Raw genomic sequence first — 14,992 nt, 5'->3', positions numbered from 1 at the left:
CCACCGCCACCGCCGCGGGCCGCCACTCGACGCATCCCGTGCTTGGCTATGTAGTTTCGATGCCACAAGCCAATGCCACAAGCCAAGCGATGGCATGTGCCAAGCGCCCGCCTAGGCATAGGCGTGGCCTGTGGCCTGGCCATGCTGGCCAGCCTTAAGGGAGGTGCCCCCCCCTTATAATAGCCTGTTAAGCCCTTTTCAATCTGGCAGGAGGAAACATCAAGCATGTTCGAGGAGTCATAATGGGGTTTTTTTAAAAAGTAATGGTTTTTTGCCAAAACTTTCAACATGAAAGTTGTATGAAATAATTTAATACACCATAAAAAAAATTATAAAAAAATATTTGGCCACCGGAATATTTTATTTTAATTTATTTCAATTTTAATACTTAAAAAATAATAAAAATTACTAAAAATACTCAAAAAATTCTAGAAAAATTCCAACAATTATAAGATGAGGCACTAGTAATTATAGTAATTTTTTTAATTATTTTTTTATTTTTAATTTATTTTATTATAATTTTTATGAGTAAATAAATAATTAAAAAGCCCGACGAACGTGCAAAAACTCTTAGAGAAACCCAGCAAGCATCGGATAGCTCGAATGCAAATAACAAACGCAACAGGCAACTTCCGAGGGACATACTTTTCCCAACAAGCTTCCACTGGGGAAAGCACTAGCAACGTGTTCGCAAGTCAAAGGCAACCAAACCGGCTATTACCCGAGGGACAAGCATTTCGCAGGGCAACATATACGTAAGTCAAAGCCAAACCAAATGGCAATTACACGAGGGACAGGATTGCTTGCCAAGGGCGTGGCATGCGATGTTCTAGCCCAAGGCCAAGGCACGCCACGCTGCGGGACAAGGCCGTGGCAAGACATGCGGCTGGCCTTGGCCTTGGCATGGCATGCCGCCGGCTTTGGCTGGGCTGCGTTGGCCTTGCCATGGAATGTTGCTGGCTTCGGATGGGCTGCCTTGGCCTTGGCCTTGGCCGTGGCATGGCATGCTGCTGGCCTTGGCCTTGGCCTTGGCATGGCATGCTGCTGGCTTTGGCTGGGCTGCCTTGGCCGTGGCATGGCATGCTGCTGGCTTTGGCTGGGCTGCCTTGGCCGTGGCATGGCATGCTGCTGGCCTAGGCCTTGGCATGGCATGCTGCTGGCTTTGGCTGGGCTGCCTTGGCCGTGGCATGGCATGCTGCTGGCCTAGGCCTTGGCATGGCATCCTGCTGGCTTTGGCTGGCAGCCTTGGCCGTGGCATGGCATGCTGCTGGCCTTGGCCTTGGCATGGCATGCTGCTGGCTTTGGCTGGCCTGCCTTGGCCGTGGCATGGCATGCTGCTGGCCTTGGCCTTGGCATGGCATGCTGCTGGCTTTGGCTGGCCTGCCTTGGCCGTGGCATGGCATGCTGCTGGCCTAGGCCTTGGCATGGCATGCTGCTGGCTTTGGCTGGCCTGCCTTGGCCGTGGCATGGCATGCTGCTGGCCTAGGCATGGCATGGCATGCTGCTGGCTTTGGCTGGGCTGCCTTGGCCGTGGCATGGCATGCTGCTGGCCTTGGCCTTGATATGGCATGCTGCTGGCTTTGGCTGGGCTGCCTTGGCCGTGGCATGGCATGCTGCTGGCCTAGGCCTTGGCATGGCATGCTGCTGGCTTTGGCTGGGCTGCCTTGGCCTTGGCATGGCATGCTGCTGGCTTTGGCTGGCCTGCCTTGGCCGTGGCATGGCATGCTGCTGGCCTAGGCCATGGCATGGCATGCTGCTGGCTTTGGCTGGGCTGCCTTGGCCGTGGCATGGCATGCTGCTGCCCTTGGCCTTGATATGGCATGCTGCTGGCTTTGGCTGGGCTGCCTTGGCCGTGGCATGGCATGCTGCTGGCCTAGGCCTTGGCATGGCATGCTGCTGGCTTTGGCTGGCCTGCGTTGGCCGTGGCATGGCATGCTGCTGGCCTAGGCCTTCGCATGGCATGCTGCTGGCTTTGGCTGGGCTGCCTTAGCCGTGGCATGGCATGCTGCTGGCCTTGGCCTTGGCATGGCATGCTGCTGGCTTTGGCTGGGCTGCCTTGGCCGTGGCATGGCATGCTGGTGGCCTAGGCCTTGGCATGGCATGCTGCTGGCTTTGGCTGGCCTGCCTTGGCCGTGGCATGGCATGCTGCTGGCCTAAGCCTTGGCATGGCATGCTGCTGGCTTTGGTTGGGCTGCCTTGGCCGTGGCATGGCATGCTGCTGGCCTTGGCCTTGGCATGGCATGCTGCTGGCTTTGGCTGGCCTGCCTTGGCCGTGGCATGGCATGCTGCTGGCCTAGGCCTTGGCATGCAATGCTGCTGGCTTTGGCTGGGCTGCCTTGGCCGTGGCATGGCATGCTGCTGGCCTTGGCCTTGGCATGCCATGTTGTTGGCTTTGGCTGGCCTGCCTTGGCCGTGGCATGGCATGCTGCTGGCCTAGGCCTTGGCATGGCATGCTGCTGGCTTTGGCTGGGCTGCCTTGGCCGTGGCATGGCATGCTGCTGGCCTTGGCCTTGGCATGGCATGCTGCTGGCTTTGGCTGGGCTGCCTTGGCCGTGGCATGGCATGCTGCTGGCCTTGGCCTTGGCATGGCATGCTGCTGGCTTTGGCTGGGCTGCCTTGGCCGTGGCATGGCATGCTGCTGGCCTAGGCCTTGGCATGGCATGCTGCTGGCTTTGGCTGGGCTGCCTTGGCCGTGGCATGGCATGCTGCTGGCCTAGGCCTTGGCATGGTATGCTGCTGGCCTAGGCCTTGGCATGGCATGCTGCTGGCTTTGGCTGGCAGCCTTGGCCGTGGCATGGCATGCTGCTGGCCTTGGCCTTGGCATGGCATGCTGCTGGCCTTGGCCTTGGCATGGCATGCTGCTGGCTTTGGCTGGCCTGCCTTGGCCGTGGCATGGCATGCTGCTGGCCTAGGCCTTGGCATGGCATGCTGCTGGCTTTGGCTGGCCTGCCTTGGCCGTGGCATGGCATGCTGCTGGCCTAGGCATGGCATGGCATGCTGCTGGCTTTGGCTGGGCTGCCTTGGCCGTGGCATGGCATGCTGCTGGCCTTGGCCTTGATATGGCATGCTGCTGGCTTTGGCTGGGCTGCCTTGGCCGTGGCATGGCATGCTGCTGGCCTTGGCCTTGGCATGGCATGCTGCTGGCTTTGGCTGGCCTGCCTTGGCCGTGGCATGGCATGCTGCTGGCCTAGGCCTTGGCATGGCATGCTGCTGGCTTTGGCTGGCCTGTTTTGGCCGTGGCATGGCATGCTGCTGGCCTAGGCCTTGGCATGGCATGCTGCTGGCTTTGGCTGGCCTGCCTTGGCCGTGGCATGGCATGCTGCTGGCCTAGGCCATGGCATGGCATGCTGCTGGCTTTGGCTGGGCTGCCTTGGCCGTGGCATGGCATGCTGCTGGCCTTGGCCTTGATATGGCATGCTGCTGGCTTTGGCTGGGCTGCCTTGGCCGTGGCATGGCATGCTGCTGGCCTAGGCCTTGGCATGGCATGCTGCTGGCTTTGGCTGGCCTGCCTTGGCCGTGGCATGGCATGCTGCTGGCCTTGGCCTTGGCATGGCATGCTGCTGGCTTTGGCTGGCCTGCCTTGGCCGTGGCATGGCATGCTGCTGGCCTAGGCCATGGCATGGCATGCTGCTGGCTTTGGCTGGGCTGCCTTGGCCGTGGCATGGCATGCTGCTGCCCTTGGCCGTGATATGGCATGCTGCTGGCTTTGGCTGGGCTGCCTTGGCCGTGGCATGGCATGCTGCTGGCCTAGGCCTTGGCATGGCATGCTGCTGGCTTTGGCTGGCCTGCCTTGGCCGTGGCATGGCATGCTGCTGGCCTAGGCCTTGGCATGGCATGCTGCTGGCTTTGGCTGGGCTGCCTTGGCCGTGGCATGGCATGCTGCTGGCCTTGGCCTTGGCATGGCATGCTGCTGGCTTTGGCTGGGCTGCCTTGGCCGTGGCATGGCATGCTGGTGGCCTAGGCCTTGGCATGGCATGCTGCTGGCTTTGGCTGGCCTGCCTTGGCCGTGGCATGGCATGCTGCTGGCCTAGGCCATGGCATGGCATGCTGCTGGCTTTGGCTGGGCTGCCTTGGCCGTGGCATGGCATGCTGCTGGCCTTGGCCTTGATATGGCATGCTGCTGGCTTTGGCTGGGCTGCCTTGGCCGTGGCATGGCATGCTGCTGGCCTAGGCCTTGGCATGGCATGCTGCTGGCTTTGGCTGGCCTGCCTTGGCCGTGGCATGGCATGCTGCTGGCCTTGGCCTTGGCATGGCATGCTGCTGGCTTTGGCTGGCCTGCCTTGGCCGTGGCATGGCATGCTGCTGGCCTAGGCCATGGCATGGCATGCTGCTGGCTTTGGCTGGGCTGCCTTGGCCGTGGCATGGCATGCTGCTGCCCTTGGCCGTGATATGGCATGCTGCTGGCTTTGGCTGGGCTGCCTTGGCCGTGGCATGGCATGCTGCTGGCCTAGGCCTTGGCATGGCATGCTGCTGGCTTTGGCTGGCCTGCCTTGGCCGTGGCATGGCATGCTGCTGGCCTAGGCCTTGGCATGGCATGCTGCTGGCTTTGGCTGGGCTGCCTTGGCCGTGGCATGGCATGCTGCTGGCCTTGGCCTTGGCATGGCATGCTGCTGGCTTTGGCTGGGCTGCCTTGGCCGTGGCATGGCATGCTGGTGGCCTAGGCCTTGGCATGGCATGCTGCTGGCTTTGGCTGGCCTGCCTTGGCCGTGGCATGGCATGCTGCTGGCCTAGGCCTTGGCATGGCATGCTGCTGGCTTTGGTTGGGCTGCCTTGGCCGTGGCATGGCATGCTGCTGGCCTTGGCCTTGGCATGGCATGCTGCTGGCTTTGGCTGGCCTGCCTTGGCCGTGGCATGGCATGCTGCTGGCCTAGGCCTTGGCATGGCATGCTGCTGGCTTTGGCTGGGCTGCCTTGGCCGTGGCATGGCATGCTGCTGGCCTTGGCCTTGGCATGGCATGCTGCTGGCTTTGGCTGGGCTGCCTTGGCCGTGGCATGGCATGCTGCTGGCCATGGCCTTGGCATGGCATGCTGCTGGCTTTGGCTTGCCTGCCTTGGCCGTGGCATGGCATGCTGCTGGCCTAGGCCTTGGCATGGCATGCTGCTGGCTTTGGCTGGGCTGCCTTGGCCGTGGCATGGCATGCTGCTGGCCTTGGCCTTGGCATGGCATGCTGCTGGCTTTGGCTGGGCTGCCTTGGCCGTGGCATGGCATGCTGGTGGCCTAGGCCTTGGCATGGCATGCTGCTGGCTTTGGCTGGCCTGCCTTGGCCGTGGCATGGCATGCTGCTGGCCTAGGCCTTGGCATGGCATGCTGCTGGCTTTGGTTGGGCTGCCTTGGCCGTGGCATGGCATGCTGCTGGCCTTGGCCTTGGCATGGCATGCTGCTGGCTTTGGCTGGCCTGCCTTGGCCTTGGCATGGCATGCTGCTGGCTTTGGCTGGCCTGCCTTGGCCGTGGCATGGCATGCTGCTGGCCTAGGCCTTGGCATGGCATGCTGCTGGCTTTGGCTGGGCTGCCTTGGCCGTGGCATGGCATGCTGCTGGCCTTGGCCTTGGCATGGCATGCTGCTGGCTTTGGCTGGGCTGCCTTGGCCGTGGCATGGCATGCTGCTGGCCATGGCCTTGGCATGGCATGCTGCTGGCTTTGGCTTGCCTGCCTTGGCCGTGGCATGGCATGCTGCTGGCCTAGGCCTTGGCATGGCATGCTGCTGGCTTTGGCTGGGCTGCCTTAGCCGTGGCATGGCATGCTGCTGGCCTTGGCCTTGGCATGGCATGCTGCTGGCTTTGGCTGGCCTGCCTTGGCCGTGGCATGGCATGCTGCTGGCCTAGGCCTTGGCATGGCATGCTGCTGGCTTTGGCTGGGCTGCCTTGGCCGTGGCATGGCATGCTGCTGGCCTTGGCCTTGGCATGGCATGCTGCTGGCTTTGGCTTGCCTGCCTTGGCCGTGGCATGGCATGCTGCTGGCCTAGGCCTTGGCATGGCATGCTGCTGGCTTTGGCTGGGCTGCCTTGGCCGTGGCATGGCATGCTGCTGGCCTTGGCCTTGGCTTGGCATGCTGCTGGCTTTGGCTGGGCTGCCTTGGCCGTGGCATGGCATGCTGCTGGCCTTGGCCTTGGCATGGCATGCTGCTGGCTTTGGCTGGGCTGCCTTGGCCGTGGCATGGCATGCTGCTGGCCATGGCCTTGGCATGGCATGCTGCTGGCTTTGGCTTGCCTGCCTTGGCCGTGGCATGGCATGCTGCTGGCCTAGGCCTTGGCATGGCATGCTGCTGGCTTTGGCTGGGCTGCCTTGGCCGTGGCATGGCATGCTGCTGGCCTTGGCCTTGGCATGGCATGCTGCTGGCTTTGGCTGGGCTGCCTTGGCCGTGGCATGGCATGCTGGTGGCCTAGGCCTTGGCATGGCATGCTGCTGGCTTTAGCTGGCCTGCCTTGGCCGTGGCATGGCATGCTGCTGGCCTAGGCCTTGGCATGGCATGCTGCTGGCTTTGGTTGGGCTGCCTTGGCCGTGGCATGGCATGCTGCTGGCCTTGGCCTTGGCATGGCATGCTGCTGGCTTTGGCTGGCCTGCCTTGGCCGTGGCATGGCATGCTGCTGGCCTAGGCCTTGGCATGGCATGCTGCTGGCTTTGGCTGGGCTGCCTTGGCCGTGGCATGGCATGCTGCTGGCCTTGGCCTTGGCATGGCATGCTGCTGGCTTTGGCTGGGCTGCCTTGGCCGTGGCATGGCATGCTGCTGGCCATGGCCTTGGCATGGCATGCTGCTGGCTTTGGCTTGCCTGCCTTGGCCGTGGCATGGCATGCTGCTGGCCTAGGCCTTGGCATGGCATGCTGCTGGCTTTGGCTGGGCTGCCTTGGCCGTGGCATGGCATGCTGCTGGCCTTGGCCTTGGCATGGCATGCTGCTGGCTTTGGCTGGCCTGCCTTGGCCGTGGCATGGCATGCTGCTGGCCTAGGCCTTGGCATGGCATGCTGCTGGCTTTGGCTGGGCTGCCTTGGCCGTGGCATGGCATGCTGCTGGCCTTGGCCTTGGCATGGCATGCTGCTGGCTTTGGCTTGCCTGCCTTGGCCGTGGCATGGCATGCTGCTGGCCTAGGCCTTGGCATGGCATGCTGCTGGCTTTGGCTGGGCTGCCTTGGCCGTGGCATGGCATGCTGCTGGCCTTGGCCTTGGCTTGGCATGCTGCTGGCTTTGGCTGGGCTGCCTTGGCCGTGGCATGGCATGCTGCTGGCCTTGGCCTTGGCATGGCATGCTGCTGGCTTTGGCTGGGCTGCCTTGGCCGTGGCATGGCATGCTGCTGGCCATGGCCTTGGCATGGCATGCTGCTGGCTTTGGCTTGCCTGCCTTGGCCGTGGCATGGCATGCTGCTGGCCTAGGCCTTGGCATGGCATGCTGCTGGCTTTGGCTGGGCTGCCTTGGCCGTGGCATGGCATGCTGCTGGCCTTGGCCTTGGCATGGCATGCTGCTGGCTTTGGCTGGGCTGCCTTGGCCGTGGCATGGCATGCTGGTGGCCTAGGCCTTGGCATGGCATGCTGCTGGCTTTGGCTGGCCTGCCTTGGCCGTGGCATGGCATGCTGCTGGCCTAGGCCTTGGCATGGCATGCTGCTGGCTTTGGTTGGGCTGCCTTGGCCGTGGCATGGCATGCTGCTGGCCTTGGCCTTGGCATGGCATGCTGCTGGCTTTGGCTGGCCTGCCTTGGCCGTGGCATGGCATGCTGCTGGCCTAGGCCTTGGCATGGCATGCTGCTGGCTTTGGCTGGGCTGCCTTGGCCGTGGCATGGCATGCTGCTGGCCTTGGCCTTGGCATGGCATGCTGCTGGCTTTGGCTGGGCTGCCTTGGCCGTGGCATGGCATGCTGCTGGCCATGGCCTTGGCATGGCATGCTGCTGGCTTTGGCTTGCCTGCCTTGGCCGTGGCATGGCATGCTGCTGGCCTAGGCCTTGGCATGGCATGCTGCTGGCTTTGGCTGGGCTGCCTTGGCCGTGGCATGGCATGCTGCTGGCCTTGGCCTTGGCATGGCATGCTGCTGGCTTTGGCTGGCCTGCCTTGGCCGTGGCATGGCATGCTGCTGGCCTAGGCCTTGGCATGGCATGCTGCTGGCTTTGGCTGGGCTGCCTTGGCCGTGGCATGGCATGCTGCTGGCCTTGGCCTTGGCATGGCATGCTGCTGGCTTTGGCTTGCCTGCCTTGGCCGTGGCATGGCATGCTGCTGGCCTAGGCCTTGGCATGGCATGCTGCTGGCTTTGGCTGGGCTGCCTTGGCCGTGGCATGGCATGCTGCTGGCCTTGGCCTTGGCATGGCATGCTGCTGGCTTTGGCTGGGCTGCCTTGGCCGTGGCATGGCATGCTGGTGGCCTAGGCCTTGGCATGGCATGCTGCTGGCTTTGGCTGGCCTGCCTTGGCCGTGGCATGGCATGCTGCTGGCCTAGGCCTTGGCATGGCATGCTGCTGGGTTTGGTTGGGCTGCCTTGGCCGTGGCATGGCATGCTGCTGGCCTTGGCCTTGGCATGGCATGCTGCTGGCTTTGGCTGGCCTGCCTTGGCCGTGGCATGGCATGCTGCTGGCCTAGGCCTTGGCATGGCATGCTGCTGGCTTTGGCTGGGCTGCCTTGGCCGTGGCATGGCATGCTGCTGGCCTTGGCCTTGGCATGGCATGCTGCTGGCTTTGGCTGGGCTGCCTTGGCCGTGGCATGGCATGCTGCTGGCCATGGCCTTGGCATGGCATGCTGCTGGCTTTGGCTTGCCTGCCTTGGCCGTGGCATGGCATGCTGCTGGCCTAGGCCTTGGCATGGCATGCTGCTGGCTTTGGCTGGGCTGCCTTGGCCGTGGCATGGCATGCTGCTGGCCTTGGCCTTGGCATGGCATGCTGCTGGCTTTGGCTGGGCTGCCTTGGCCGTGGCATGGCATGCTGGTGGCCTAGGCCTTGGCATGGCATGCTGCTGGCTTTGGCTGGCCTGCCTTGGCCGTGGCATGGCATGCTGCTGGCCTAGGCCTTGGCATGGCATGCTGCTGGCTTTGGTTGGGCTGCCTTGGCCGTGGCATGGCATGCTGCTGGCCTTGGCCTTGGCATGGCATGCTGCTGGCTTTGGCTGGCCTGCCTTGGCCGTGGCATGGCATGCTGCTGGCCTAGGCCTTGGCATGGCATGCTGCTGGCTTTGGCTGGGCTGCCTTGGCCGTGGCATGGCATGCTGCTGGCCTTGGCCTTGGCATGGCATGCTGCTGGCTTTGGCTGGGCTGCCTTGGCCGTGGCATGGCATGCTGCTGGCCATGGCCTTGGCATGGCATGCTGCTGGCTTTGGCTTGCCTGCCTTGGCCGTGGCATGGCATGCTGCTGGCCTAGGCCTTGGCATGGCATGCTGCTGGCTTTGGCTGGGCTGCCTTGGCCGTGGCATGGCATGCTGCTGGCCTTGGCCTTGGCATGGCATGCTGCTGGCTTTGGCTGGCCTGCCTTGGCCGTGGCATGGCATGCTGCTGGCCTAGGCCTTGGCATGGCATGCTGCTGGCTTTGGCTGGGCTGCCTTGGCCGTGGCATGGCATGCTGCTGGCCTTGGCCTTGGCATGGCATGCTGCTGGCTTTGGCTTGCCTGCCTTGGCCGTGGCATGGCATGCTGCTGGCCTAGGCCTTGGCATGGCATGCTGCTGGCTTTGGCTGGGCTGCCTTGGCCGTGGCATGGCATGCTGCTGGCCTTGGCCTTGGCATGGCATGCTGCTGGCTTTGGCTGGGCTGCCTTGGCCGTGGCATGGCATGCTGGTGGCCTAGGCCTTGGCATGGCATGCTGCTGGCTTTGGCTGGCCTGCCTTGGCCGTGGCATGGCATGCTGCTGGCCTAGGCCTTGGCATGGCATGCTGCTGGGTTTGGTTGGGCTGCCTTGGCCGTGGCATGGCATGCTGCTGGCCTTGGCCTTGGCATGGCATGCTGCTGGCTTTGGCTGGCCTGCCTTGGCCGTGGCATGGCATGCTGCTGGCCTAGGCCTTGGCATGGCATGCTGCTGGCTTTGGCTGGGCTGCCTTGGCCGTGGCATGGCATGCTGCTGGCCTTGGCCTTGGCATGGCATGCTGCTGGCTTTGGCTGGGCTGCCTTGGCCGTGGCATGGCATGCTGCTGGCCATGGCCTTGGCATGGCATGCTGCTGGCTTTGGCTTGCCTGCCTTGGCCGTGGCATGGCATGCTGCTGGCCTAGGCCTTGGCATGGCATGCTGCTGGCTTTGGCTGGGCTGCCTTGGCCGTGGCATGGCATGCTGCTGGCCTTGGCCTTGGCATGGCATGCTGCTGGCTTTGGCTGGCCTGCCTTGGCCGTGGCATGGCATGCTGCTGGCCTAGGCCTTGGCATGGCATGCTGCTGGCTTTGGCTGGGCTGCCTTGGCCGTGGCATGGCATGCTGCTGGCCTTGGCCTTGGCATGGCATGCTGCTGGCTTTGGCTTGCCTGCCTTGGCCGTGGCATGGCATGCTGCTGGCCTAGGCCTTGGCATGGCATGCTGCTGGCTTTGGCTGGGCTGCCTTGGCCGTGGCATGGCATGCTGCTGGCCTTGGCCTTGGCTTGGCATGCTGCTGGCTTTGGCTGGGCTGCCTTGGCCGTGGCATGGCATGCTGCTGGCCTTGGCCTTGGCATGGCATGCTGCTGGCTTTGGCTGGCCTGCCTTGGCCGTGGCATGGCATGCTGCTGGCCTTGGCATGGCATGCTGCTGGCTTTGGCTGGGCTGCCTTCGCCGTGGCATGCCATGCTGGTGGCCTTGGCCTTGGGGCTGGGCTGCCTTGGCTGCGGTTCTTATCACTAGACGTGCGTTGCGTGCGAAGGCGTGCAAAGGCGTGCGCGACCATGCGCGCAACACGCGCACCGTGGTCAAAAGACCACGCGCGCGGTATTCGCACAGGCCACGCTGCCCACGCCGCGGGCATGCCAGGCCGCCCAGGCCGTGCGCATGCCATGCCGTGCTGCCCAGGCCGGCTGCATGCCAGGCCGCCCAGGCCGTGCGCATGCCATGCCGTGCTGCCCACGTCGCGGGCATGCCAGGCCGGCTGCATGCCAGGCCGCCCAGGCCGTGCGCATGCCATGCCGTGCTGCCCACGCCGCGGGCATGCCAGGCCGGCTGCATGCCAGGCCGCCCAGGCCGTGCGCATGCCATGCCGTGCTGCCCATGCCGCGCGCATGCCAGGCCGCCCACGCCCGCGCGCATGCCACGCCATGCTGCCCAAGGCCGCGCCCAGGCCGCGCAAGGCCGCGCCCAGGCCGCCCAAGGCCGCGCCCAGGCCGCGCAAGGCCGCCCAAGGCCGCGGTCCAGGCCGCCCAAGGCCGCGGCCGAGCCGCCCCAGGCCGCAGCCCAGGCCGCGGTCGAGCCGCAGTGCATGTAACCCAAGGCCGCAGCCCAGGCCGCGCCCAACATGGGGCGTACCTGCCACTGCCTTGCCCTGGGCAAGGGAGGTGCCCCCCCCTTATAATAGCCTGTTAAGCCCTTTTCAATCTGGCAGGAGGAAACATGAAGCATGTTCGAGGAGTCATAATGGAGTTTTTTTAAAAAGTAATGGTTTTTTGCCAAAACTTTCAACATGAAAGTTGTAGGAAATAATTTAATACACCATAAAAAAAATTAAAAAAAATATTTTTTTACAGAAAATATTTTATTTTAATTTATTTCGATATTAATACTTAAAAAATAATAAAAATTAATAAAAATAGTCAAAAAATTATGGAAAAATTCCCATAATTAAAGGATGATTCACTAGTAATTATAGAAATTATTAAATTATTTTTTTCATTTTTTTTATTTTATTTTGATTTTTTTATGCCAAATAAGGGCTTTAAAAATTCGAAAAGCTCCAGAAAAATTGCAAAAAAATAGGGAATGACATTTAAAATTGATTGTAGTGCATTTTTAATTGTGTTGCACGGTTTGGGTAAGATTATAAAAGAATCATGTTCAAAAAGATCGATCGAGGCGGTGGCACGCCATGGCCTTGGCCTTGGCCTTGGCCTTTGCCCGCGGCCTTGGCCTTTGCCTTGGCCTTGGCCATGCCTTGCACAGGGACTTGGCCTTGCCCACTGCCTTGGCCTTGGCTTTGGCCTTGGCCTTGGCATGGCATGGCATGCTCGCCGAGGCCGTGGCATGCCTTGCTGCTAGCCAAGGCCGTGGCGTGGCATGCTCGCCCAGCCCGTGGCATGCCGTGCTCGCCCAGCCCGTGGCACGCCATGTTGGCCCAAGGCATTGGCATGGCATGCCGGCCAAGGCATGCTGGCCAACGCTGCACAAGGCGGTGCCATGGCATGGCATGCTGACCAAGACCGTGCCATGGCATGCTGGGCGAGGCCGGGGCATGGCATGCTGGCCGAGGCCGTGGCTTGCCATGCCGCCACGGCCGTGGCATGCCGGGCAACGGACCGGCATGGCCCAGCCCGTGGCACGCCATGTTGGCCCAAGGCATTGGCATGGCATGCCGGCCAAGGCATGCTGGCCAACGCTGCGGCACGGCGTGCTGGACAAGGCGGTGCCATGGCATGGCATGCTGACCAAGACAGTGCCATGGCATGCTGGCCGAGGCCGTGGCATGGCATGCTGGCCGAGGCCGTGGCTTGCCATGCCGCCACGGCCGTGGCATGCTGGGCAACGGACCGGCATGGCATGCTGGCCGTGGCGGTGGCACGACATGCTGGCCAAGGCAGTGGCATGGCATGTAGGCCAAGGCTAAGGCATGGCACGCTGTGGCATGGCACGCTGGCCAAGGCAGTCGCAAGGCATGCGGGCCGAGGCCGCGGCACGGCCCGCTGGGCAACGCGGTGGCATGGCATGCTGGGCAACGCCGTGGCAAGGCATGCGGGCCGAGGCCTTGGCATGGCATGCTGGCCGAGGCCGTGGCATGGCATGCGGGCCGAGGCCGTGGCATGGCATGGCATGCGGGCCGAGGCCGTGGCATGGCATGCGGGCCGAGGCCGTGGCGTGGCATGGCATGGCATGTTGGGCAACGCCGTGGCAAGACATGCGGGCCGAGGCCGTGGCATGGCATGTTGGGCAACGCCCTGGCAAGCCATGCGGGCCGAGGCCGTGGCGTGGCATGTTGGCCAAGGCTAAGGCATGGCACGCCGGGCAACGCGGTGCATTGGCATGCTGGGCAGCGCGGTGGCAAGGCATGGGGGCCGAGGCCGTGGCATGGCATGTTGGGCAACGCCGTGGCAAGACATGCGGGCCGAGGCCGTGGCATGGCATGCGGGCCGAGGCCGTGGCACGACATGTTGGCCAAGGCTAAGGCATGGCACGCCGGGCAACGCGGTGGCATGGCATGCTGGGCAACGCGGTGGCAAGGCATGCGGGCCGAGGCCGTGGCATGGCATGTTGGGCAACGCCGTAGAAGGGCATGCGGGCCGAGGCCGTGGCATGGCATGCGGGCCGAGGCCGTGGCATGGCATGCGGGCCGAGGCCGTGGCATGGCATGTTGGGCGACGCCGTAGCAAGGCATGCGGGCCGAGGCCGTGGCATGTCATGCGGGCCGAGGCCGTGGCATGGCATGCGGGCCGAGGCCGTGGCATGGCATGTTGGCCGAGGCCGTGGCAAGGCATGCGGGCCGAGGCCGTGGCATGGCATGTTTGGCAACGCCGTGGCAAGACATGCGGGCCGTGGCATGGCATGGCATGCGGGCCGAGGCCGTGGCACGACATGTTGGCCAAGGCTAAGGCATGGCACGCTGGGCAACGCGGTGGCATGGCACGCCGGGCAACGCGGTGGCAAGGCATGCGGGCCGGGGCCGTGGCATGGCATGTTGGGCGACGCCGTAGCAAGGCATGCGGTCCGAGGCCGTGGCATGTCATGCGGGCCGAGGCCATGGCATGGCATGCGGGCCGAGGCCGTGGCATGGCATGTTGGGCGACGCCGTAGCAAGGCATGCGGGCCGAGGCCGTGGCATGTCATGCGAGCCGAGGCCGTGGCATGGCATGCGGGCCGAGGCCGTGGCATGGCAAGTTGGGCGACGTCGTGGCAAGGCATGCGGGCCGAGGCCGTGGCATGTCACGCGGGCCGAGGCCGTGGCATGGCATGCGGGCAGAGGCCGTGGCATGGCATGTTGGGCGACGCCGTCGCAAGGCATGCGGGCCGAGGCCGTGGCATGGCATGCGGGCCGAGGCCGTGGCATGGCATGTTGGGCGACGCCGTAGCAAGGCATGCGGGCCGAGGCCGTGGCATGTCATGGCATGTTGGGCGACGCCGTAGCAAGGCATGCGGGCCGAGGCCGTGGCATGGCATGTTTGGCAACGCCGTGGCAAGACATGAGGGCCGTGGCATGGCATGGCATGCGGGCCGAGGCCGTGGCACGACATGTTGGCCAAGGCTAAGGCATGGCACGCCGGGCAACGCGGTGGCATGGCATGCGGGCCGGGGCCGTGGCATGGCATGTTGGCCAACGTCGTAGCAAGGCATGCGGGCCGAGGCCGAGGCCGTGGCACGGCATGCGGGCCGAGGCTGTGGCATGGCATGTTGGGCGACGCCGTAGCAAGGCATGCGGTCCGAGGCCGTGGCATGTCATGCGGGCCGAGGCCGTGGCATGGCATGCGGGCCGAGGCCGTGGCATGGCATGTTGGGCGACGCCGTAGCAAGGCATGCGGGCCGAGGCCGTGCCGTGGCATGCGGGCCGAGGCCGTGGCATGGCATGCGGGCCGAGGCCGTGGCATGGCATGTTGGGCGACGCCGTAGCAAGGCATGCGGTCCGAGGCCGTGGCCTGTCATGCGGGCCGAGGCCGTGGCATGGCATGCGGGCCGAGGCCGTGGCATGGCATGCGGGCCGAGGCCGTGGCATGGCATGTTGGGCGACGCCGTAGCATGGCATGCGGGCCGAGGCCGTGGCATGTCATGCGCGCCGAGGCCGTGGCATGGCATGCGGGCCGAGGCCGTGGCATGGCAAGTTGGGCGACGTCGTGGCAAGGCATGCGGGCCGAGGCCGTGGCATGGCATGCGTGCCGAGGCCGTGGCAAGGCATGTTGGGCGACGCCGTAGCAAGGCATGCGGGCCGAGGCCGTGGCATGTCATGCG

Source organism: Camellia sinensis, unplaced genomic scaffold (genome assembly GCF_055761805.1).
Source record: "Camellia sinensis isolate YWXY unplaced genomic scaffold, ASM5576180v1 Unanchor6, whole genome shotgun sequence".
NCBI lineage: Eukaryota > Viridiplantae > Streptophyta > Magnoliopsida > Ericales > Theaceae > Camellia > Camellia sinensis.
The sequence above is the reverse complement of the archived record's forward strand: the minus strand, read 5'-3'. Positions refer to the sequence as shown.